The sequence below is a fragment of the Mya arenaria genome, chromosome 14 (genome assembly GCF_026914265.1).
Source record: "Mya arenaria isolate MELC-2E11 chromosome 14, ASM2691426v1".
NCBI lineage: Eukaryota > Metazoa > Mollusca > Bivalvia > Myida > Myidae > Mya > Mya arenaria.
This window is the reverse complement of record NC_069135.1, coordinates 30,096,421-30,122,528: the sequence shown is the minus strand read 5'-3', so window position 1 is coordinate 30,122,528 and position 26,108 is coordinate 30,096,421. Positions and strand designations below refer to the sequence as shown.

At 34.7% G+C, this 26,108-nt stretch overlaps 1 long non-coding RNA gene across 3 annotated transcripts in view; it reads left to right on the top strand.

Annotated features, from left to right (window-relative positions):
• LOC128216728 (uncharacterized) overlaps positions 1-23,510 on the top strand; it is a 28,866-nt gene extending 5,356 nt beyond the window's left edge. Inside the window, exons 2-7 of one of the 3 annotated variants that reach the window (XR_008258117.1) lie at positions 711-829; positions 20,224-20,340; positions 20,776-20,895; positions 21,485-21,623; positions 21,862-21,961; positions 22,760-23,510. This is a non-coding gene — a long non-coding RNA (uncharacterized LOC128216728). Of the gene's footprint in view, positions 1-710; positions 830-19,785; positions 19,870-20,223; positions 20,341-20,775; positions 20,896-21,484; positions 21,962-22,759 lie in introns of all 3 variants that reach the window. The other 2 variants (XR_008258118.1, XR_008258116.1) reach the window with 2 other exon arrangements.
• The last annotated feature ends 2,598 nt before the right edge of the window (positions 23,511-26,108 follow it).

The window sequence follows — 26,108 nt, the reverse complement described above, 5'->3', positions numbered from 1 at the left end:
ACAAGTTATTTGACTGACCTGCGTCATTGTTCTGACGTATTAGTCACCATTCAAGCAAAAAAGCAAGCATTCCTTGGGTGGAGAAGTCACAATTTTGAATTTATGTCAATTTGAAATTAAAATTTCTATGAGAATATTAAGGGTTCTTTTAAGCACATACTAATATAAAGTTTAAAACCTTAAATGCTTATAAAGAAGATAACTTTAACACCATTCTCCAAAGCCTAATAAAAAAATGAAAAGGATGTGACCCTAACCAAACAATTTTTAAGGCCTAACCAGGTCTAATTTGAGATCATATTGTGATTATCTTTCTTTGACCATAAGTGGTGATTGAAGGTATATTGACCTGTGTGGCCTTTTGTGGTCATCAGGTGTGACCAGTAATTTGCTCAGTTTTGGAGGGAGTTTTGGAAGTCATTGTTCACCTGACTTCTGTGGTAGACACAGCTGATAATTTTATATGATGAATTTAATATGATGATATAATACTTTCAAGATCATTTAAGAGGTTAGTCATGGTATTATTTCTAGTTGGTTATGATTGCAGTTGAACTGTTATTTGTATCAAAACTGTAGTAATTGTATTGTTCCAAATTTCAACATGGTGGCACATAAATGTATATAATGTATTCTTGGCATAACCATTTATGTTTTTTTAACTATACTGCTTATCAAATATCATATAAATTTGTATCTTTTTCTTATAGACGGATTGAACTCATCCATCTTGAAGTGTGTTAATAGAAATATATCCAGCAACCTACCTGATGTTTTGCCGGAACAATTACAACATTGGACCACATGCACTGGAACCTTCTTATTCAAGGTACCTTATTAGTGACTCCTTTGGTAGCTTGTGGATGCTGTACAGCCAAGTTATCTTTTTAGGAGCCTTCCTCTGATGTTTGAAACATAATTATCTTTCGAAAGATCACGTTTTTTTTCTTATTTCGGGAATGTAACGTATACCAGTGACATTTGGATTTTGGAATTATACAGCTATCTGGTTGAAATTTGGCCAGTTGACAGTGCTTAACCGAAGAATATTGATGTTTGAGTATGAAATTTTAAATCTAATAATACATAATATAAATTAATTATACATTATTTTCTTATATAGTTTTGACATTTTAACATTTACACTCAAGGCAAAAAAAATAAAAAGTGAGTCGGTTTCATTAAAGGGACTGTACACCAGATTGGCACTAAAGAATTTTTCTTCTGCAACGAATCTCAGGGCAATTATTTTGTTTGCAATAATTGACAGGACCAGCTCATTTCCATGAACCCAAAGGGTTTTGCACATATTAATTGCTAGAGCCACTGATGGAATATCACTTTGATTATTTAAGGGGCTGCTGATCGTTTGGTTAATCCTCATCTTGGAGGACTCCTTTGAGAGCTTGTGGATGCAGTTATCTGCACAGCCGAGTTATCCCTTTAGGAGCCTTCCTCTGATGTTTGAAACATAATTATCGTTCTATAGATAACGTTTTTTTTCTTATTTTGGGAATATAACGTATACCAGTGACATTTGGATTTTGGAATTATACAGCTATCTGGTTGAAATTTGGCCAGTTGACAGTGCTTAACCGAAGAATATTGATGTTTGAGTATGAAATTGTAAATCTAATAATACATAATATAAATTAATTATACATTATTTTCTTATATAGTTTTAACATTTACACTCAAGGCAAAAGAAATAAAAAGTGAGTCGGTTTCATTAAAGGGACTGTACACCAGATTGGCACTAAAGAAGTTTTCTTCTGCAACGAATCTCAGGGCAATTATTTTGTTTGCAATAATTGACAGGACCAGCTCATTTCCATGAACCCAAAGGGTTTTGCACATATTAATTGCTAGAGCCACTGATGGAATATCACTTTGTTTATTTAAGGGGCTGCTGATCGTTTGGTTAAACCTCATCTTGGAGGACTCCTTTGAGAGCTTGTGGATGCAGTTATCTGCACAGCCGAGTTATCTCTTTAGGAGCCTTCCTCTGATGTTTGAAACATAATTATCTTTCTATAGATAGCATTTTTTTTTCTTATTTCGGGAATGTAACGTATACCAGTGACATTTGGATTTTGGAATTATACAGCTATCTGGTTGAAATTTGGCCAGTTGACAGTGCTTATCCGAAGAATATTGATGTTGGAGTATGAAATTGTAAATCTAATAATGCATAATATAAATTAATTATACATTATTTTCTTAAATAGTTTTGACATTTTAACATTTACACTCAAGGCAAAAGAAATAAAAAGTGAGTCGGTTTCATTAAAGGGACTGTACACCAGATTGGCCCTAAAGAAGTTTTCTTCTGCAACGAATCTCAGGGCAATTATTTTGTTTGCAATAATTGACAGGACCAACTCATTTCCATGAACCCAAAGGGTTTTGCACATATTAATTGCTAGAGCCACTGATGGAATATCACTTTGTTTATTTAAGGGGCTGCTGATCTTTTGGTTAATCCTCATCTTGGAGGACTCCTTTGACAGCTTGTGGATGCAGTTATCTGCACAGCCGAGTTATCCCTTTAGGAGCCTTCCTCTGATGTTTGAAACATAATTATCTTTCTATAGATCACGTTTTTTTTCTTATTTCGGGAATGTAACGTATACCAGTGACATTTGGATTTTGGAATTATACAGCTATCTGGTTGAAATTTGGCCAGTTGACAGTGCTTATCCGAAGAATATTGATGTTTGAGTATGAAATTGTAAATCTAATAATGCATAATATAAATTAATTATACATTATTTTCTTAAATAGTTTTGACATTTTAACATTTACACTCAAGGCAAAAGAAATAAAAAGTGAGTCGGTTTCATTAAAGGGACTGTACACCAGATTGGCCCTAAAGAAGTTTTCTTCTGCAACGAATCTCAGGGCAATTATTTTGTTTGCAATAATTGACAGGACCAGCTCATTTCCATGAACCCAAAGGGTTTTGCACATATTAATTGCTAGAGCCACTGATGGAATATCACTTTGTTTATTTAAGGGGCTGCTGATCTTTTGGTTAATCCTCATCTTGGAGGACTCCTTTGACAGCTTGTGGATGCAGTTATCTGCACAGCCGAGTTATCTCTTTAGGAGCCTTCCTCTGATATTTGAAACATAATTATCTTTCTATAGATAGTGTTTTTTTTCTTATTTCGGGAATGTAACGTATACCAGTGACATTTGGATTTTGGAATTATACAGCTATCTGGTTGAAATTTGGCCAGTTGACAGTGCTTAACTGAAGAATATTGATGTTTGAGTATGTTATGGTAAATCTAATAATACATAATATAAATTAATAATACATTATTTTCTTATATAGTTTTGACATTTTAACATTTACACTCAAGGCAAAAGAAATTAAAAGTGAGTCGGTTTCATTAAAGGGACTCTACACCAGATTGGCCCTAAAGAAGTTTTCTTCTGCAACGAATCTCAGGGCAATTATTTTGTTTGCAATAATTGACAGGACCAGCTCATTTCCATGAACCCAAAGGGTTTTGCACATATTAATTGCTAGAGCCACTGATGGAATATCACTTTGTTTATTTAAGGAGCTGCTGATCGTTTGGTTAAACCTCATCTTGGAGGACTCCTTTGAGAGCTTGTGGATGCAGTTATCTGCACAGCCGAGTTATCCCTTTAGGAGCCTTCCTCTGATGTTTGAAACATAATTATCTTTCTATAGATAGCGTTTTTTTTCTTATTTCGGGAATGTAACGTATACCAGTGACATTTGGATTTTGGAATTATACAGCTATCTGGTTAAAATTTGGCCAGTTGACAGTGCTTAACCGAAGAATATTGATGTTTGAGTATGTTATGGTAAATATAATAATACATAATATAAATTAATTATACATTATTTTCTTATATAGTTTTGACATTTTAACATTTACACTCAAGGCAAAAGAAATAAAAAGTGAGTCGGTTTCATTAAAGGGACTGTACACCAGATTGGCACTAAAGAATTTTTCTTCTGCAACGAATCTCAGGGCAATTATTTTGTTTGCAATAATTGACAGGACCAACTCATTTCCATGAACCCAAAGGGTTTTGCACATATTAATTGCTAGAGCCACTGATGGAATATCACTTTGTTTATTTAAGGGGCTGCTGATCGTTTGGTTAATCCTCATCTTGGAGGACTCCTTTGAGAGCTTGTGGATGCAGTTATCTGCACAGCCGAGTTATCCCTTTAGGAGCCTTCCTCTGATGTTTGAAACATAATTATCGTTCTATAGATAACGTTTTTTTTTCTTATTTTGGGAATGTAACGTATACCAGTGACATTTGGATTTTGGAATTATACAGCTATCTGGTTGAAATTTGGCCAGTTGACAGTGCTTAACTGAAGAATATTGATGTTTGAGTATGAAATTGTAAATCTAATAGTACATAATATAAATTAATTATACATTATTTTCTTATATAGTTTTGACATTTTAACATTTACGCTCAAGTCAGAGAAATAAAAAGTGAGTCGGTTTCATTAAAGGGACTCTACACCAGATTGGCCCTAAAGAAGGTTTTCTTCTGCAGCGAATCTCAGGGCAATTATTTTGTTTGCAATAATTGACAGGACCAGCTCATTTCCATGAACCCAAAGGGTTTTGCACATATTAATTGCTAGAGCCACTGATGGAATATCACTTTGTTTATTTAAGGGGCTGCTGATCGTTTGGTTAATCCTCATCTTGGAGGACTCCTTTGTGAGCTTGTGGATGCAGTTATCTGCACAGCCGAGTTATCCCTTTAGGAGCCTTCCTCTGATGTTTGAAACATAATTATCTTTCTATAGATAGCGTTTTTTTTTTCTTATTTCGGGAATGTAACGTATACCAGTGACATTTGGATTTTGGAATTATACAGCTATCTGGTTGAAATTTGGCCAGTTGACAGTGCTTAACCGAAGAATATTGATGTTTGAGTATGAAATTGTAAATCTAATAGTACATGATATAAATTAATTATACATTATTTTCTGATATAGTTTTGACATTTTAACATTTACGTTCAAGTCAAAGAAATAAAAAGTGAGTCGGTTTCATTAAAGGGACTGTACACCAGATTGGCCCTAAAGAAGTTTTCTTCTGCAACGAATCTCAGGGCAATTATTTTGTTTGCAATAATTGACAGGACCAGCTCATTTCCATGAACCCAAAGGGTATTGCACATATTAATTGCTAGAGTCACTGATGGAATATCACTTTGTTAATTTAAGGGGCTCCTGATCTTTTGGTTAATCCTCATCTTGGAGTACTCCTTTGAGAGCTTGTGGATGCAGTTATCTGCACAGCCGAGATATCTCTTTAGGAGCCTTCCTCTGATGTTTGAAACATAATTATCTTTCTATAGATCACGTTTTTTTTCTTATTTCGGGAATGTGACGTATACCAGTGACATTTGGAATTTTGGAATTATACAGCTATCTGGTTGAAATTTGGCCAGTTGACAGTGCTTAACCGAAGAATATTGATGTTTGAGTATGAAATTGTAAATCTAATAATACATAATATAAATTAATTATACATTATTTTCTTATATAGTTTTGACATTTTAACATTTACACTCAAGGCAAAAGAAATAAAAAGTGAGTCGGTTTCATTAAAGGGACTGTACACCAGATTGGCACTAAAGAATTTTTCTTCTGCAACGAATCTCAGGGCAATTATTTTGTTTGCAATAGTTGACAGGACCAGCTCTTTTCCATGAAACCAAAGGGTATTGCACATATTAATTGCTAGAGCCACTGATGGAATATCACTTTGTTTATTTAAAGGGCTCCTGATCTTTTGGTTAATCCTCATCTTGGAGGACTCCTTTGAGAGCTTGTGGATGCAGTTATCTGCACAGCCGAGTTATCCCTTTAGGAGCCTTCCTCTGATGTTTGAAACATAATTATCTTTCTATAGATCACGTTTTTTTTCTTATTTCGGGAATGTAACGTATACCAGTGACATTTGGATTTTGGAGTTATACAGCTATCTGGTTGAAATTTGGCCAGTTGACAGTGCTTAACCAAAAAATATGGATGTTTGAGTATGTTATGGTAAATCTAATAATACATAATATAAATTTATAATACATTATTTTCTTATATAGTTTTGACATTTTAACATTTACACTCAAGGCAAAAGAAATAAAAAGTGAGTTGGTTTCATTAAAGGGACTGTACACCAGATTGGTACTAAAGAATTTTTCTTCTGCAACGAATCTCAGGGCAATTATTTTGTTTGCAATAATTGACAGGACCAGCTCATTTGAATGAACCCAAAGGGTATTGCACATATTAATTGCTAGAGCCACTGATGGAATATCACTTTGTTTATTTAAAGGGCTCCTGATCTTTTGGTTAATCCTCATCTTGGAGGACTCCTTTGAGAGCTTGTGGATGCAGTTATCTGCACAGCCGAGTTATCCCTTTAGGAGCCTTCCTCTGATGTTTGAAACATAATTATCTTTCTATAGATAGCATTTTTTTCTTATTTCGGGAATGTAACGTATACCAGTGACATTTGGATTTTGGAATTATACAGCTATCTGGTTGAAATTTGGCCAGTTGACAGTGCTTAACCGAAGAATATTGATGTTTGAGTATGAAATTGTAAATCTAATAGTACATGATATAAATTAATTATACATTATTTTCTGATATAGTTTTGACATTTTAACATTTACGTTCAAGTCAAAGAAATAAAAAGTGAGTCAGTTTCATTAAAGGGACTGTACACCAGATTGGCCCTAAAGAAGTTTTCTTCTGCAACGAATCTCAGGGCAATTATTTTGTTTGCAATAATTGACAGGACCAGCTCATTTCCATGAACCCAAAGGGTATTGCACATATTAATTGCTAGAGTCACTGATGGAATATCACTTTGTTAATTTAAGGGGCTCCTGATCTTTTGGTTAATCCTCATCTTGGAGGACTCCTTTGAGAGCTTGTGGATGCAGTTATCTGCACAGCCGAGATATCTCTTTAGGAGCCTTCCTCTGATGTTTGAAACATAATTATCTTTCTATAGATCACGTTTTTTTTCTTATTTCGGGAATGTGACGTATACCAGTGACATTTGGAATTTTGGAATTATACAGCTATCTGGTTGAAATTTGGCCAGTTGACAGTGCTTAACCGAAGAATATTGATGTTTGAGTATGAAATTGTAAATCTAATAATACATAATATAAATTAATTATACATTATTTTCTTATATAGTTTTGACATTTTAACATTTACACTCAAGGCAAAAGAAATAAAAAGTGAGTCGGTTTCATTAAAGGGACTGTACACCAGATTGGCACTAAAGAATTTTTCTTCTGCAACGAATCTCAGGGCAATTATTTTGTTTGCAATAGTTGACAGGACCAGCTCATTTCCATGAAACCAAAGGGTATTGCACATATTAATTGCTAGAGCCACTGATGGAATATCACTTTGTTTATTTAAAGGGCTCCTGATCTTTTGGTTAATCCTCATCTTGGAGGACTCCTTTGAGAGCTTGTGGATGCAGTTATCTGCACAGCCGAGTTATCCCTTTAGGAGCCTTCCTCTGATGTTTGAAACATAATTATCTTTCTATAGATCACGTTTTTTTTCTTATTTCGGGAATGTAACGTATACCAGTGACATTTGGATTTTGGAGTTATACAGCTATCTGGTTGAAATTTGGCCAGTTGACAGTGCTTAACCAAAGAATATGGATGTTTGAGTATGTTATGGTATATATAATAATACATAATATAAATTAATTATACATTATTTTCTTATATAGTTTTGACATTTTAACATTTACACTCAAGGCAAAAGAAATAAAAAGTGAGTCGGTTTCATTAAAGGGACTGTACACCAGATTGGCACTAAAGAATTTTTCTTCTGCAACGAATCTCAGGGCAATTATTTTGTTTGCAATAATTGACAGGACCAGCTCATTTCCATGAACCCAAAGGGTTTTGCACATATTAATTGCTAGAGCCACTGATGGAATATCACTTTGTTTATTTAAGGGGCTGCTGATCGTTTGGTTAATCCTCATCTTGGAGGACTCCTTTGAGAGCTTGTGGATGCAGTTATCTGCACAGCCGAGTTATCCCTTTAGGAGCCTTCCTCTGATGTTTGAAACATAATTATCGTTCTATAGATAACGTTTTTTTTTCTTATTTTGGGAATGTAACGTATACCAGTGACATTTGGATTTTGGAATTATACAGCTATCTGGTTGAAATTTGGCCAGTTGACAGTGCTTAACCGAAGAATATTGATGTTTGAGTATGAAATTGTAAATCTAATAGTACATAATATAAATTAATTATACATTATTTTCTTATATAGTTTTGACATTTTAACATTTACGCTCAAGTCAGAGAAATAAAAAGTGAGTCGGTTTCATTAAAGGGACTCTACACCAGATTGGCCCTAAAGAAGGTTTTCTTCTGCAACGAATCTTAGGGCAATTATTTTGTTTGCAATAATTGACAGGACCAGCTCATTTCCATGAACCCAAAGGGTTTTGCACATATTAATTGCTAGAGCCACTGATGGAATATCACTTTGTTTATTTAAGGGGCTGCTGATCGTTTGGTTAATCCTCATCTTGGAGGACTCCTTTGAGAGCTTGTGGATGCAGTTATCTGCACAGCCGAGTTATCCCTTTAGGAGCCTTCCTCTGATGTTTGAAACATAATTATCTTTCTATAGATAGCATTTTTTTCTTATTTCGGGAATGTAACGTATACCAGTGACATTTGGATTTTGGAATTATACAGCTATCTGGTTGAAATTTGGCCAGTTGACAGTGCTTAACCGAAGAATATTGATGTTTGAGTATGTTATGGTAAATATAATAATACATGATATAAATTAATTATACATTATTTTCTTATATAGTTTTGACATTTTAACATTTACACTCATGGCAAAAGAAATAAAAAGTGAGTCGGTTTCATTAAAGGGACTGTACACAAGATTGGCCCTTAAGAAGTTTTCTTCTGCAACGAATCTCAGGGCTATTATTTTGTTTGCAATAATTGACAGGACCAGCTCATTTCCATGAACCCAAAGGGTTTTGCACATATTAATTGCTAGAGCCACTGATGGAATATCACTTTGTTTATTTAAGGGGCTGCTGATCTTTTGGTTAATCCTCATCTTGGAGGACTCCTTTGAGAGCTTGTGGATGCAGTTATCTGCACAGCCGAGTTATCCCTTTAGGAGCCTTCCTATGATGTTTGAAACATAATTATCTTTCTATAGATAGCGTTTTTTTTCTTATTTCGGGAATGTAACGTATACCAGTGACATTTGGATTTTGGAATTATACAGCTATCTGGTTGAAATTTGGCCAGTTGACCGTGCTTAACCGAAGAATTTTGATGTTTGAGTATGAAATTGTAAATCTAATAGTACATGATATAAATTAATTATACATTATTTTCTGATATAGTTTTGACATTTTAACATTTACGCTCAAGTCAAAGAAATAAAAAGTGAGTCAGTTTCATTAAAGGGACTGTACACCAGATTGGCCCTAAAGAAGTTTTCTTCTGCAACGAATTTCAGGGCAATTATTTTGTTTGCAATAATTGACAGGACCAGCTCATTTCCATGAACCCAAAGGGTTTTGCACATATTAATTGCTAGAGCCACTGATGGAATATCACTTTGTTTATTTAAGGGGCTGCTGATCGTTTGGTTAATCCTCATCTTGGAGGACTCCTTTGAGAGCTTGTGGATGCAGTTATCTGCACAGCCGAGTTATCCCTTTAGGAGCCTTCCTCTGATGTTTGAAACATAATTATCTTTCTATAGATAGCGTTTTTTTTTCTTATTTCGGGAATGTAACGTATACCAGTGACATTTGGATTTTGGAATTATACAGCTATCTGGTTGAAATTTGGCCAGTTGACAGTGCTTAACCGAAGAATATTGATGTTTGAGTATGTTATGGTAAATATAATAATACATGATATAAATTAATTATACATTATTTTCTTATATAGTTTTGACATTTTAACATTTACACTCATGGCAAAAGAAATAAAAAGTGAGTCGGTTTCATTAAAGGGACTGTACACCAGATTGGTACTAAAGAAGTTTTCTTCTGCAACTAATCTCAGGGCAATTATTTTGTTTGCAATAATTGACAGGACCAGCTCATTTGAATGAACCCAAAGGGTATTGCACATATTAATTGCTAGAGCCACTGATGGAATATCACTTTGTTTATTTAAGGGGCTGCTGATCTTTTGGTTAATCCTCATCTTGGAGGACTCCTTTTAGAGCTTGTGGATGCAGTTATCTGCACAGCCGAGTTATCCCTTTAGGAGCCTTCCTATGATGTTTGAAACATAATTATCTTTCTATAGATAGCGTTTTTTTTTCTTATTTCGGGAATGTAACGTATACCAGTGACATTTGGATTTTGGAATTATACAGCTATCTGGTTGAAATTTGGCCAGTTGACAGTGCTTAACCGAAGAATATTGATGTTTGAGTATGAAATTGTTAATCTAATAGTACATGATATGAATTAATTATACATTATTTTCTGATATAGTTTTGACATTTTAACATTTACGCTCAAGTCAAAGAAATAAAAAGTGAGTCAGTTTCATTAAAGGGACTGTACACCAGATTGGCCCTAAAGAAGTTTTCTTCTGCAACGAATCTCAGGGCAATTATTTTGTTTGCAATAATTGACAGGACCAGCTCATTTCCATGAACCCAAAGGGTATTGCACATATTAATTGCTAGAGCCACTGATGGAATATCACTTTGTTAATTTAAGGGGCTCCTGATCTTTTGGTTAATCCTCATCTTGGAGGACTCCTTTGAGAGCTTGTGGATGCAGTTATCTGCACAGCCGAGATATCTCTTTAGGAGCCTTCCTCTGATGTTTGAAACATAATTATCTTTCTATAGATCACGTTTTTTTTCTTATTTCGGGAATGTGACGTATACCAGTGACATTTGGAATTTTGGAATTATACAGCTATCTGGTTGAAATTTGGCCAGTTGACAGTGCTTAACCGAAGAATATTGATGTTTGAGTATGAAATTGTAAATCTAATAATACATAATATAAATTAATTATACATTATTTTCTTATATAGTTTTGACATTTTAACATTTACACTCAAGGCAAAAGAAATAAAAAGTGAGTCGGTTTCATTAAAGGGACTGTACATCAGATTGGCACTAAAGAATTTTTCTTCTGCAACGAATCTCAGGGCAATTATTTTGTTTGCAATAATTGACAGGACCAGCTCATTTCCATGAACCCAAAGGGTATTGCACATATTAATTGCTAGAGCCACTGATGGAATATCACTTTGTTTATTTAAGGGGCTGCTGATGTTTGGTTAATCCTCATCTTGGAGGAATCCTTTGAGAGCTTGTGGATGCAGTTATCTGCACAGCCGAGTTATCCCTTTAGGAGCCTTCCTCTGATGTTTGAAACATAATTATCTTTCTATAGATAGCGTTTTTTTTCTTATTTCGGGAATGTAACGTATACCAGTGACATTTGGATTTTGGAATTATACAGCTATCTGGTTGAAATTTGGCCAGTTGACAGTGCTTAACCGAAGAATATTGATGTTTGAGTATGAAATTGTAAATCTAATAATACATAATTTAAATTAATTATACATTATTTTCTTATATAGTTTTGACATTTTAACATTTACACTCAAGGCAAAAGAAATAAAAAGTGAGTCGGTTTCATTAAAGGGACTGTACACCAGATTGTTACTAAAGAAGTTTTATTCTGCAACGAATTTGAGGGCAATTATTTTGTTTGCAATAATTGACAGGACCAGCTTATTTGAATGGACCCAAAGGGTATTGCACATATTAATTGCTAGAGCCACTGATGGAATATCACTTTGTTTATTTAAGGGGCTGCTGATCTTTTGGTTAATCCTCATCTTGGAGGACTCCTTTGAGAGCTTGTGGATGCAGTTATCTGCACAGCCGAGTTATCCCTTTAGGAGCCTTCCTCTGATGTTTGAAACATAATTATCTTTCTATAGATCACGTTTTTTTTCTTATTTCGGGAATGTAACGTATACCAGTGACATTTGGATTTTGGAGTTATACAGCTATCTGGTTGAAATTTGGCCAGTTGACAGTGCTTAACTGAAAAATATGGATGTTTGAGTATGTTATGGTAAATCTAATAATACATAATATAAATTTATAATACATTATTTTCTTATATAGTTTTGACATTTTAACATTTACACTCAAGGCAAAAGAAATAAAAAGTGAGTTGGTTTCATTAAAGGGACTGTACACCAGATTGGCACTAAAGAAGTTTTCTTCTGCAACGAATCTCAGGGCAATTATTTTGTTTGCAATAATTGACAGGACCAGCTCATTTCCATGAATCCAAAGGGTATTGCACATATTAATTGCTAGAGCCACTGATGGAATATCACTTTGTTTATTTAAGGGGCTGCTGATGTTTGGTTAATCCTCATCTTGGAGGACTCCTTTGAGAGCTTGTGGATGCAGTTATCTGCACAGCCGAGTTATCCCTTTAGGAGCCTTCCTCTGATGTTTGAAACATAATTATCTTTCTATAGATAGCGTTTTTTTTCTTATTTCGGGAATGTAACGTATACCAGTGACATTTGGATTTTGGAGTTATACAGCTATCTGGTTGAAATTTGGCCAGTTGACAGTGCTTAACCGAAGAATATTGATGTTTGAGTATGAAATTGTAAATCTAATAATACATAATATAAATTAATTATACATTATTTTCTTATATAGTTTTGACATTTTAACATTTACACTCATGGCAAAAGAAATAAAAAGTGAGTCGGTTTCATAAAAGGGACTGTACACCAGATTGTTACTAAAGAAGTTTTCTTCTGCAACGAATTTCAGGGCAATTATTTTGTTTGCAATAATTGACAGGACCAGCTTATTTGAATGGACCCAAAGGGTATTGCACATATTAATTGCTAGAGCCACTGATGGAATATCACTTTGTTTATTTAAGGGGCTGCTGATCTTTTGGTTAATCCTCATCTTGGAGGACTCCTTTGAGAGCTTGTGGATGCAGTTATCTGCACAGCCGAGTTATCTCTTTAGGAGCCTTCCTCTGATGTTTGAAACATAATTATCTTTCTATAGATAGCGTTTGTTTTCTTATTTTGGGAATGTAACGTATACCAGTGACATTTGGATTTTGGAAATATACAGCTATCTGGTTGAAATTTGGCCAGTTGACAGTGCTTAACGGAAAAATATTGATGTTTGAGTATGTTATGGTAAATCTAATAATACATAATATAAATTAATAATACATTATTTTCTTATATAGTTTTGACATTTTAACATTTACACTCATGGCAAAAGAAATAAAAAGTGAGTCGGTTTCATTAAAGGGACTGTACACCAGATTGGTACTAAAGAAGTTTTCTTCTGCAACTAATCTCAGGGCAATTATTTTGTTTGCAATAATTGACAGGACCAGCCTATTTGAATGAACCCAAAGGGTATTGCACATATTAATTGCTAGAGCCACTGATGGAATATCACTTTGTTTATTTAAGGGGCTGCTGATCTTTTGGTTAATCCTCATCTTGGAGGACTCCTTTGAGAGCTTGTGGATGCAGTTATCTGCACAGCCGAGTTATCTCTTTAGGAGCCTTCCTCTGATGTTTGAAACATAATTATCTTTCTATAGATAGCGTTTTTTTTTTCTTATTTCGGGAATGTAACGTATACCAGTGACATTTGGATTTTGGAGTTGTATAACTATCTGGTTGAAATTTGGCCAGTTGACAGTGCTTAACCGAAGAATATTGATGTTTGAGTATGAAATTGTAAATCTAATAATACATAATATAAATTAATTATACATTATTTTCTTATATAGTTTTGACATTTTAACATTTACACTCATGGCAAAAGAAATAAAAGTGAGTTGGTTTCATTAAAGGGACTGTACACCAGATTGGCACTAAAGAAGGTTTTCTTCTGCAATGAATCTCAGGGCAATTATTTTGTTTGCAATAATTGACAGGACCAGCTCGTTTCCATGAACCCAAAGGGTATTGCACATATTAATTGCTAGAGCCACTGAAGGAATATCACTTTGTTTATTTAAGGGGCTGCTGATCTTTTGGTTAATCCTCATCTTGGAGGACTCCTTTGAGAGCTTGTGGATGCAGTTATCTGCACAGCCGAGTTATCTCTTTAGGAGCCTTCCTCTGATGTTTGAAACATAATTATCTTTGTATAGATAGCTTTTTTTTTCTTATTTCGGGAATGTAACGTATACCAGTGACATTTGGATTTTGGAATTATTCAGCTATCTGGTTGAAATTTGGCCAGTTGACAGTGCTTAACCGAAGAATATTGATGTTTGAGTATGTTATGGTAAATCTAATAATACATAATATAAATTACTAATACATTATTTTCTTAAATAGTTTTGACATTTTAACATTTACACTCAAGGCAAAAGTGTGACAAACATTAATTGATAGAGCCACTTATGGAATATCACTTTATTTATTTTAAGGGGTACTGTTCTTGTGGTTAATCGTCATCTTGGAGGATTCCTTTGATAGCTTGTGAATGCTGTATCAGCACAGGCAATTTATCTTTTTAGGAGCCTTCCTCTGATGTTTGAAACATAATTATCTTTCTATAGATAGCTTTTTTTTTCTTATTTCGGGAATGTAACGTATACCAGTGACATTTGGAATTTGGAATAATATAGCTATCTGGTTGAAATTTGGCCAGTTGACAGTGCTTAAAGGTCTCAATAATAGTTATGAATAAACCCAAGGTTTGTGTCTCAAATAGTCAGAGACTATGCTTCCAGTGAGGTAGAGCTAGAGTCTACGAGGGAAATGCTTTTCATATCTCTGAAATCGAATGAGGATTTTCCCTACTTTGAAAGCAGTGAATAATTTCAAAGGTGACTAAACAATTACAGTAAAGCTCTTCGGAACACTGTACAAGAGATCAAATTGATCATACCATGTGTACAAAATGGTTTGATTCAATTAAAAGTGCAGATTGACCATATTGACCAAAGAGTTGCGAATGTCGAAAAATTTATGAATTCTGGAGTGATGATAGTTGACAATTTACAAAGAAATTTCTATGCAGACGTTGGGACAACTTACCGTCATCTTTCAGATTTCACTAGGACAACGGATTCATCGTCTGGTAGCACAATAAGGGCATGCCCTGACCAGCTGAAACGCTTATATAGCGATGGAGCGGCAGATTATTCTTCTGAGCGTGGATCAGAAACAATGTATCGGATCATCCCTGATGCCAGTGGCGTTGAACACCATTCTATTGGGGCGGCGATCATTACACCTGCTGCCCATGTCTCTGCGCCCCCATTGCCGGCCTCTACTCAAAGTGACTGCAAAGCTACAGAAGTGCTAGATGTATTATTTGTCTAAATCTCCAGGTGGACCAGTATGCGAACCTCGTACTCGAAGAAGGGTTCTGGCCGCCATTTGTTATGTGCAAACCCTGGCTGTCACGCTTTGAGATACGACAACAGCGCCAGCCACCAAGATTTCAACGGATGTGTGGCAACACAAATGCTGGTCGGCAGGATCGGCAGTCGCCACGACAGGACAATGTGCAGCAGCGTGGAGGTCTGTGACAACAGCAGCAGCCCAGATTTCAGCTAGCGGCTACCAGTGGCAATATAGACACTAGTCAGCAGACTTGGAAAACTCCCCTGCAGAATCACGAGAAACCTAATGGGTTGTATTCTAAAAGAGTGTTGCTTGAAATGCTAGTTTAAACATAATACATATAATGATGAATGTTAACTTTGCGTGGTTATTGTATGGTATTGTTTTGCTAAACAATTGTTTGATTATGTTTAATGTTATGACTTGGAATGTAACTGGTATATTCTCAAGTTCCAGTTACCTGTCGGATATGTGCTGATTGAAAAGAATGTACACATTTGCGTCCTCTCAGAACATGTGGCTGTACCCACACAATTTACATTTTTTAAATGCATTAAGTATGAATTACAATGTGTATGCTAAATGTGATAAAGACTTATGCATTACATCTGCCAAAGGGGCAGGTAAAGGTGGAGTAGCTCTATTATGGCATAGACAACTAGATCATTTAGTGTCACCGTTACCAATTGATGATGACAGACTGATTGGTGTTCAGCTTCAATTATCACCTTTGCAATATATGTACTTTATACAAGTGTTTCTGCCTTGTTCGAACCACACAAGTCTGATATTTAGGGATTATATTGATAAGTTGTATGATTTATGGTGTAGTTACTCCCAGTGGGGCACAGTAGTGTTTCTTGGTGATTTTAATGCGAAATATACTGCAGATAGCCCTGTAACACGTGACAGATTACTATACTCACTGCTCTGTGATACTAATATGGTAGCACTACTAATATGGTAGCACTCAACACACTTCCGTTATGTACAGGAGCTAGTCATTCTTATGTGTCTTATGATGATAGTTGTCAAACTTTGATTGATTTTATTTGTATACCTGCAGAAATTGTATATACTTGTACACATTGTGAAATGATTGACGATAATTGTTTAAATACTTCTAGACACAGGCCTGTATTATGCACGCTCAAGTTAGGAGAAACTATTTCTGAAAGCAATTATACAAATGCTGATGTTAATTTACAGATCAACTGGAACAAAACACGCCAGGAACATATCTCAGAAAATAATACTTTGCTGCAAGATGATACTGAGCTAAATAATATAATACACAGCGAGTTGGGAGTAGACTCTATAGACAATGCATATGATATAATTAGGAACAAACTTAATGAATATTCATTAATATCTCTTCCGAGAAAAAAGTTTGTTCCTCATTTAAAGCGGTACTGGAATCAAGAACTATCAGATTTAAACAGTACGATGACCTCATTGCGTGTCAAGTGGTGTAGTGAAGGACGCCTAGAAGTTGTAATAACAAATACTGTGCTGACTATAAATGCTGACTATAAAAACGCCAAACGGCGGTTTCGAAGACTTCACAGAAAATCTGTAAACACATATTTAACGACACTTGATATGGAACTTGACAATGCAGCTGAACTCGACCAAAAACGCTTTTGGAAATTAGTAAGGAGACGGCGTTGTAATGTTAACCGCCTTGGGCGGGTATAAACTTTAACGGTTCTGTAGTTCGTGGTCGCCTACAACTTACGCAAGAATAGGGCCATTACTTTGAAAAATTATATACGCCTATTAATAAAACAGAATTTGACGGAGAGTGGCATGAATATGTCTCCGCTGAAGTTAAACAAAAATTTCGAAGTTTGCATCCTGACCCCAACGCGACTGTTTGTCCCCACCAAATCCTTAAGGCTATTTTAGAATGTCCATCAGGGAAGGCATCAGGACCGGACAACATTTATTATGAACACTTAAAACACTCGTGTGACTCTATATCTCCAGTGTTGTCTTCTTTATTTACCGCGATGTTGCGTCACGCTTATATTCCGAGCACACTCAAATTGGGGACAATCATAACACTACACAAGGGAGGTAATAAGAAGAAAGACAACCCTGATAATTATTGAGCGATCACTTTGTCATCGGTAATATTCAAACTGTTCGAAGATCTAAACAACAAATCATGGATGTAATCAACAAGTAGCAAGGAGGTTTTCAAGACCGGTTGCCTGATGGCGTCGTTTACATTGCGTGAAAGTATATTTTATGCACGTGAATGTCACTCTAAAGTATACCTGTGTTTCATGGATGGTCGAAAAGCGTTTGATACCGTTTGGCACGACGGCATTATGTACAAACTGATCACAGAGTGCAAGCTAGACCCAACAACACTTCTTGCCTACTCAGAAATGTATAAAAACGTGAAAAGTTGTGTTAAAAACCAAGGTCTATTTTCTCCCTACTTTGATATACTACAAGGAACGCGCCAAGGCAGACGGAGTTCCCCGATTTTGTACCTCCTGTATATCAACGGTCTCATTAAAGAGCTAGAAGCCAGTGGACATGGTATATGTTTATATCGAATGAAAGTTGGCAACATCACTGTAGCAGATGACATGATTTTAGCTTCCTTTTCTGTTAACGGACTGAATGATATGTTAAGGATATGTGACATTTACTCTAAAAGATAGCTTTATGAATATAATGCATCTAAGTGTTCTGTTATTGTCTTTAACAAACGTGGATGTGCTAAAATGAATAGATGATTCAAACTTGGTAATACTATAATATAAGCTGAAGGTAATAGCTATAAGCACCTTGGACTGCTGTGTGATGCATTCCTCGCATCCTCAAAACTTATCGACGACGCATGTCGAAAACTGCAAGGCACACTCTTAGAAATTTGTAACAGCGGGCTTAACCCATATTCACTAAACGTGATAATCCTAAGAACTATATACAATAGCGTTGTTATACCAAAAGGACTATTTGGCAGTGAGTTATGGACAAACATATGCAAAAACGATATCGTCAAACTGAAGAGATCTCATATGTTCTGTGTTAAATTTATACAGTCCTATAAGCACACAGTAAGCACGGACGATGCGCTATGTGCAATTGATATTACATCAGTGGAGACTTGTATTGACAAGAGGAAATTACAGTTCCTAGGACAGCTATGCCGCTTACCAAATGAGTATCTCGCTAAAACAGTTTTCAATCATAGGTTGGTGAGATTCATTAATTATGACCAACAAAGCCTTGGATTCATACCTGAAATATATAGACTCTTACAGAAGTATAATCTCATAAATTATATTAGTGATTATATATACTTTGGTACATTCCCGTCGAAATCATGTTTGAAGACCATATTGAACAAACATGTAATCTATGCTGAGCAACGGCGACAGTTGATGTCCTTGTGCTCGCGTGATGATGTTGGAGAGTTAATGTCCAAACTTTTATGCGACAATAAACCAGCATATCTTTGGTTGCTGGCCGACAAAGGCAATAATATTGGATTCATTTGTAAACAAATGATGAATATTATTAGCCTAACAACTGAAAGGGACTATATACGACAATGCACTCATTGTGATTTATTAATAGACAATTTAGTTGTGCATCGAATTTGCTTCTGTAGTGCTCATGATGTGAAACGGCATTTGATGTGGAGATATGTTCTCACCAACTCTGACACTCCATTGGATTATGCTAGTTTCATTTAGTTAAAGCCAGTCATACAGAGCAATAAACTGATTGAAAGTGCTGTTGATTGCCTCATAAGAAACACGTCTGTATATCTTGTGAACCTCATTTACAGCTTTCTCACATAGTTTTCTGAGAAATTTTATAAACCAAGACATGCTGGCATATCATAACTGATATATCGTTATGACTATTTATATATATATTATTTATGTGTAGAAAGAATGTGATATTCATTAAGCAAATTTATCTAGATATTTCGCTTTCGTATCTAGGAAATGCATGCAATGTGGATATTGTCTTAAAGTGTGTATATTTAATATTGGTCTCTAAATTGTGCTTTATGTTTACTTATAGAGTTAAGTAAATATTGATAAAGCAATATGAAAAAGACTCAGGCCTGGTAATACCATTCTTGTATTCCAATATATGTACTCGAAAATGAATTATATAAGTGTGAATGTTGTTTAAATATTTCTCTAATTGCATACTGTCACGTTGTAAACTTGTTTGTTGTACATTTATAAACTGTAGTTTTGCTCTTCATAGCATTATGGAGGAAATAAAAGTATATATATTTAGGAGGACTCCTTTGATTATTTATAGGTGATGCCGTAGAATAGTGCCAAGAGTAATTTCCTGAGTAGCTCACAGCACAACCCTCTTATGATTTAAGGAGCTTTCCTATGGGTATGAAACATATTAATTGATAGGACCATCTTATTATTTTGTAATGAATAAAGCCAAAGGAAGTTTAACATCATTGAGGAATGAATTGTGGTGTTGATGTCATTATCGGGGTATGAACGCAATTGGGTTGGTCAATGTGTGTGGAGTCCGAAGGATATCCGAACATATCCGAAGATGTTGCGTTCATCGATTGATAAAAGCAATTGCCGAAAGGCAGTTCATTTAAGGAATGGAAGTTGGGGTGTAAATATTAATTGATGGTTCCACTCACAGAATATTGGTACAACCAGAAGGCTGCCACCATGTATATTAATGGTGCTATCCTTTTGGTAAATGTGTACTTTTTATTTGTAGGACTACCAGTGGGGAAGGGCTGTATTTAGTTGTTGCTGTCAATTATCTTGGTACCAGTCATGACAACATTTACATACCTGCAGCAGAGGCCCTACCGACTATAAACAATCATAGCTGGTAAGAATGGAACAAACATGTACAGAAACAACATATGTATATATATATATATATATATATATATATATATATATATATATATATATTCAAATAGAAGCTTTACTTTTCTGGAAAATTGTACAGCAAATTCCAAAGATTTATTCCTTGTCTGCATACATGTGCTCATACAAATTTTATTTTTTGGCAAAGATGTCTTTCTGAAAATCAGGATATATAAATCAGGATATATAAATAGTAAACTGATTTTTTGGAGGGACTATAGCAACTTATGCTTTTAATACAAAAGTCTTTTGTACATGCAAGTTTTTGAAAGCTAAACATTACAACAAGGTTTCTTTACATTGCTGCATTTAAAGTTTGTAAATGATACCCGTTTATGTTTTCCGTTTTTTGGTATACTGCATATCAAATATGATTTGTATCTTTTTCTTATAGACGGATTGAACTATTTCATCTGGAAAGCGTGTTCATAGGAATATATCCAACAACCTGTCTGAAGTTTTGCCAGAATAACTACAACATTGGACAACAAGCTCCGGAACTTTGTTATTCAAGGTACCTTATTTGTAATGAAGTGAACGTTTGTGTACATGTATTTGTATCAAAGGTCTCAAATAAAGTTCAGAATGAACCCAACGAGTATTGCGCATAAAATTGGTGCCTTTGGTGGGATATCTCCTTATTTATATAAGGGACTATACTGTTTTTAGCTCAACTATTCGAAGAATATGGAGAGCTATACTACTCACCCAAGCATCAGCGTCTGCGTCGGCGTCACACATAATGCATTCAATTAATAATGATAACTGGGGTGACCTGTGTAAAGAGAATGGTTACCCGATTTTCAGCATTGAGTGTAGCGGGCACAGGCTGTGCATACAACTGTCAATGTGACATCGTTTGTTACTTTTGATTCCCCCAGAGAGCCAGCACAGCTCCATGACACACATACAGGTTTCAGCAACTGGGTGTGGTGCACTGGGAGAGAAAGGCTTCCCAGTAATATTTGTACCTTTTTTCTGACCAGACATTTGTAGTAAATTGTTCAGTTGCAGTGGTTTTGACGCCACTGAACCAGCACTGCTACATGACAGATATATATGTTTGACAGTACAAGTGCATGGTCATTCTTTGTCATTTTCAGACAGTCCTTATTGTGTGTTGGCAGAAATGCAGAGTGGTACCACCAGTCGTCTATGCCACCTTTCCCCTCATTTTAGAGGCTAATGTGGACAGTCCCTGCAGTTTACAGCTAAGCCCTCAGTATAGCCCTAAAATTTTAGGTAAGGGATAAATTTTGGCTACAAGCTTACGATTTATGCAATCGTTTTAAGTCTGTACTTGTTCTGAGCACAACTCACATTCCACATCACAATTTAAGAACCCAGACCAAATCTTTTTCTCAGATGTACTGGCTAAGCTTCATGTACGTACACTACTAATATTTGGATAAGAACTTTCTCAAATTGATAATAATTAAATAAATGAGGTATCCCAGATTTACACCCAGTCCTGTTGCAGATACTGCCGATGGCGTAGATCCGGTACATTGGGTCTGAGTTTCCAGTACTGGATTGACATCTCCATGCAGCCGAACTAGAGCCAGGATTAATATCAGACGGTGAGCTTCTGCATATTTATTTCCTAAACACTGCTAGTGAAGGGACTTAATCAGGGATAAGGAAGAAGTGTGTCACAAACACTGTATCATCTTTCTTATTTCATGAGAATCTATAATCGAGAATCACTGTCTTAAAATTGCTGTTGCGATAGAATTTTCATAGAAAAATACTAAGGAAAAAAGTGTATTTCTTACTTAGATGTTTAAGTAATAGTAATAGTTTTAATTGTTTAACAAAGGTTTGCATTAAAGTGACACTCTTATTCAAAATCAATACATACACATGTGTATCAAAGATACATTTTGGCTGATCTTTAACTTAATCTTTAACTACTTACTAAATAATGAATTTATGGTGAAAATTAATTACTTATAACAAGCTCATAACAGGAATTTAAAAATTGAACACGCAAAGATATTAAATGATTGGTGAGTGCTAAAAGATTAACTGTGATGTACTATTGTCTCATAGTTAGAAATACTGTTATTCCTGCACATTTCTTTCAAACTCAACTCGTTATCCTCCATAAGAACTATTGTTTTATACTTTTATTCATCCTTTTTATTATCATCAATATACAATTATATTAATTTTGGTAAATCTTTTTTTGGAGTAAGAGTGCATCTTTAATGCGTCCGTGTCATTGTAGCCCAAGTAGTTCTTTAAAACAATTTTCACCACTTAGGTAGCATTTGATGATTTGAACATTGCATTCTTGTATTTTTTTTTCAAATTTACACATGATTGATATCATATTTGAAGACAATGAATATGTGGTTTTGAATTATATTTTGTAGGACCTCTCTGTGGGTGGATGGATTCAGAGATGACCCCAAAGATGTGGCCATGACTGTGTCACATGGATGTGATAGATGAAACCACCTTGATTTAGTTTTCTGGTGATAAATCAACAGACAAAGTGTTCATAATTTGTGGATAAATAGTGTTTAAGCTAGAAACTTTTCTACAAATTTTTACTCAAGTGGTGAAATGAAATAATTTTGCATATAACAAAGAAGAGAATCTTGCTGTGGGCCGACTTCATACACAATTCTGCAGTCGTCTGCACTAGACCTGTTGGGGCAGTTTGATTTGATTTATCAATGGCTCTACTTAAAGCAAGGTTTTGTTTTCACAAGCTTGATGTAATATTCTTTTTATTTTCACACTAAAAAACACTGACATTTGACAAGTTTCATGACATATTTAAGGCAATTTTCTGAATATTTAAAAAGGTAACAACCCTTCAAAATTTTGTTTACATCATTGTTTTTGAGTGAAAATTTAAGAAATTAGAAATTCTACCTCTTTTAAACACAATATACCGGCTTGGAGACTCAAATTTATCTCTAAGATTGCCAGAGATTCAAATGACGTTTGTTCAAACTTGTAAATACTTTTAATAAATTGAATATGATAAAAAAATATGTTTTACTATACATGTACTCTGATAATGTAAGGCTTTACAAATGGAGTCTGATGTGTTTTATATTGTGTACTATACTTTTAATTCTCTTTTATAATTCAATGCAAAGACTTGTGCAATAAATTTCTTTCTCGGAAAAATAGAGTTTGTTTTCTTGCTACATCACTGGCAGTGATAATTACTTGTTTACCTAATAATGTATGAATTGCATCCTCAATATGTTCCCTTGACATTTGACTTATATAAATTGGGATTTGCATGCGAGTTGCAGTCTTTTCATTGTGAACATTTTTGCCAAGTTCTTTCAAACCTCTCTTTGCGTAATGTTGGGATGTAAATATCTGGACAAGCAAAATAACTTGAAACTTCAAAAAATCATGCCCCTGGACCCACTAGGAGAATTATGAATCCACATGAATGACGCGCTAGCTATGCTCCTGCATGTAAGCTGCAATCCAGATGAGGCAAACTACATGTACAAGGATCTCTGACCAGTGACACTAAAATAGGAGTGTGACCTTGACCTATGGATATGGATTTTGTAAAAGACATGCTGTCTTCATATAGTAAACTTTTGTGAACCAAATCCCCAGGTGCAGGGCTAACCTACATCTTAAGCATACCTTAGTTTGACTATGACTTATGGTAAACTACAGAAATGAGCGTTGCATGTGACATATATGCGTTATTTTAAAATCCTTAATTCACTTAAAATAACACCGAGGCAGAACTGTCTAGGGGGTTTTAAGAAATTATTTCTTGCAAGAAGCAATTATCTGCATTGTTGAGTATCTTTGGTTGAATAAAATGCTGAATATATGACATAAAAATACAACAGTTCAACATTTTAGTGCTATAACTTTTGATACAGTTGAAGTTAACTTACACGGTTTACATAAATTTAGACAAAACAAATGTGCATTTAGAAGAAATTTACTATCACAATCATATGAGGCTTTGTTACCAATACCATAAACCTACTTCTAAACATTGCACATAAATCATCACTATACATTATATCAACATTACGCATGGTTGCGTAGTTTGCAGAGTTTATTCTATTATATCTAATATTCAGTTCTTTTTTAAATATAGACATTCCGGCTCGATGGTTTGTGTACATTGAGGCAAATGAAGAAAGTCGAATAGAGTTATTTTTAGAGATAAATGAAATTGTTATATGCCCAGAAAAACACCGAGGCAGCAAGGTGTAGCTACGGCACTGCATGTTTATTGACTATAATAAATATCCGATCAATATTGTTAACAATTTTATTCGCGATAAATAGGGATAACATGTGTTTTCAAACTTCTTAAAACTGCACTGCCCAAATATCACAAAATATTTTTATTTTAACCACATAAGACCAAAGGTATGTTTAGGCTACAATCAGTTTCAGAGGACGTCAAAACTATACAATAGAAATCCAAAATATTAACATTGTGTACTTAAACAAAACGATACATTGTTATATATCATGTAGGTGTACATTTGCTTCCCTGGAGTTCATACGTCATAATGGTAAATCTCAGCCAATCAAATACGAACAAGCGCATAAGTATGCGAAGTTTAATCATGAATAAAAGTTATGCTTTTGCAGGGGCGTAGCCAGCGTTACGCACTTACGCATGTGCATAACATCAATTTGAAAAATGTTAGACAATATGGTAAAATGCATCTGAAAATGGTAAAACTGAATAATTTGTACTAGGTAAGCATCAAAATGCATGAACGCAATGAGGACATCCTGGAACCAGTGTGTAATGTACTGCTATTCATTATTGAACATATTTGTTAGCATTTTCATAATTCAAACTTAAATAATTGTATAAAATAGTGTTCGAAAATATTTCAATTTTTATTGCAGTTTTGTTTGTTTTAAACGTTCGAAATCATGTTCTTCCTTCATATTCGATAGAACAGCTTTTGCATAATTACATCGTGAATGCGGACACTCGGCAACCTGTATGTTTTGTGAATAAGATGACAGAAAAAAGATGTCAAGGAAATTTAACATACATGTGGGGTTTTTTTGGTCTTGTGTCTTTTTCACCATTGTTTGTATGAATATTTTGTTTTGAACGTGACTTCCATTATCTGGAGAATGTATCAGTTTGATCTTTCAAATGTGTTGTTTTGTTAATCTGGCCCCAATTTCACGAAACTTCTTATGCTTAACAGGCTTAAGTAGCTTATTTTAATTAGCCAAAATACATACTAAATTGAATATTGATAAATGAAAAATGGTGTATTGTGATTATCATAGAGATAATTTCTATTTAAAGTATAAAAATTCTTAAGAAGTAAATATCATGCAATTAATTCAAAACCAAAAATAATGAGATAAGCTTTATCCTATTAAACATATATTAAATAGATGGCAACGTAAGCAAGAATGTAAGTTTGCATTTTACAAACGTGAATATATTGTACAAGTGTGAGAAAGCCACTGCTATGAAGTATTTAGCATGTCAAAGGCAGTCATAAAGTAAGTGTTCATGTCAAAGGTTTGGTCAAAACTGGATGCAACTGTACCTGCAGTGAAACAGTTGACTTACCTAACCTTAATATCTAACAAGAAATGTTGGGGTCAAACCGAAAAGTAAGGGAATACTTTTGTGTGAATTCAATTATTGAAGTAAAAGCTTTTGAATCTGTACGGGCAGTTATTTGGGAAGACCTGTTCACAATGTACACACTGTTCCAGCAGTCATTGGGG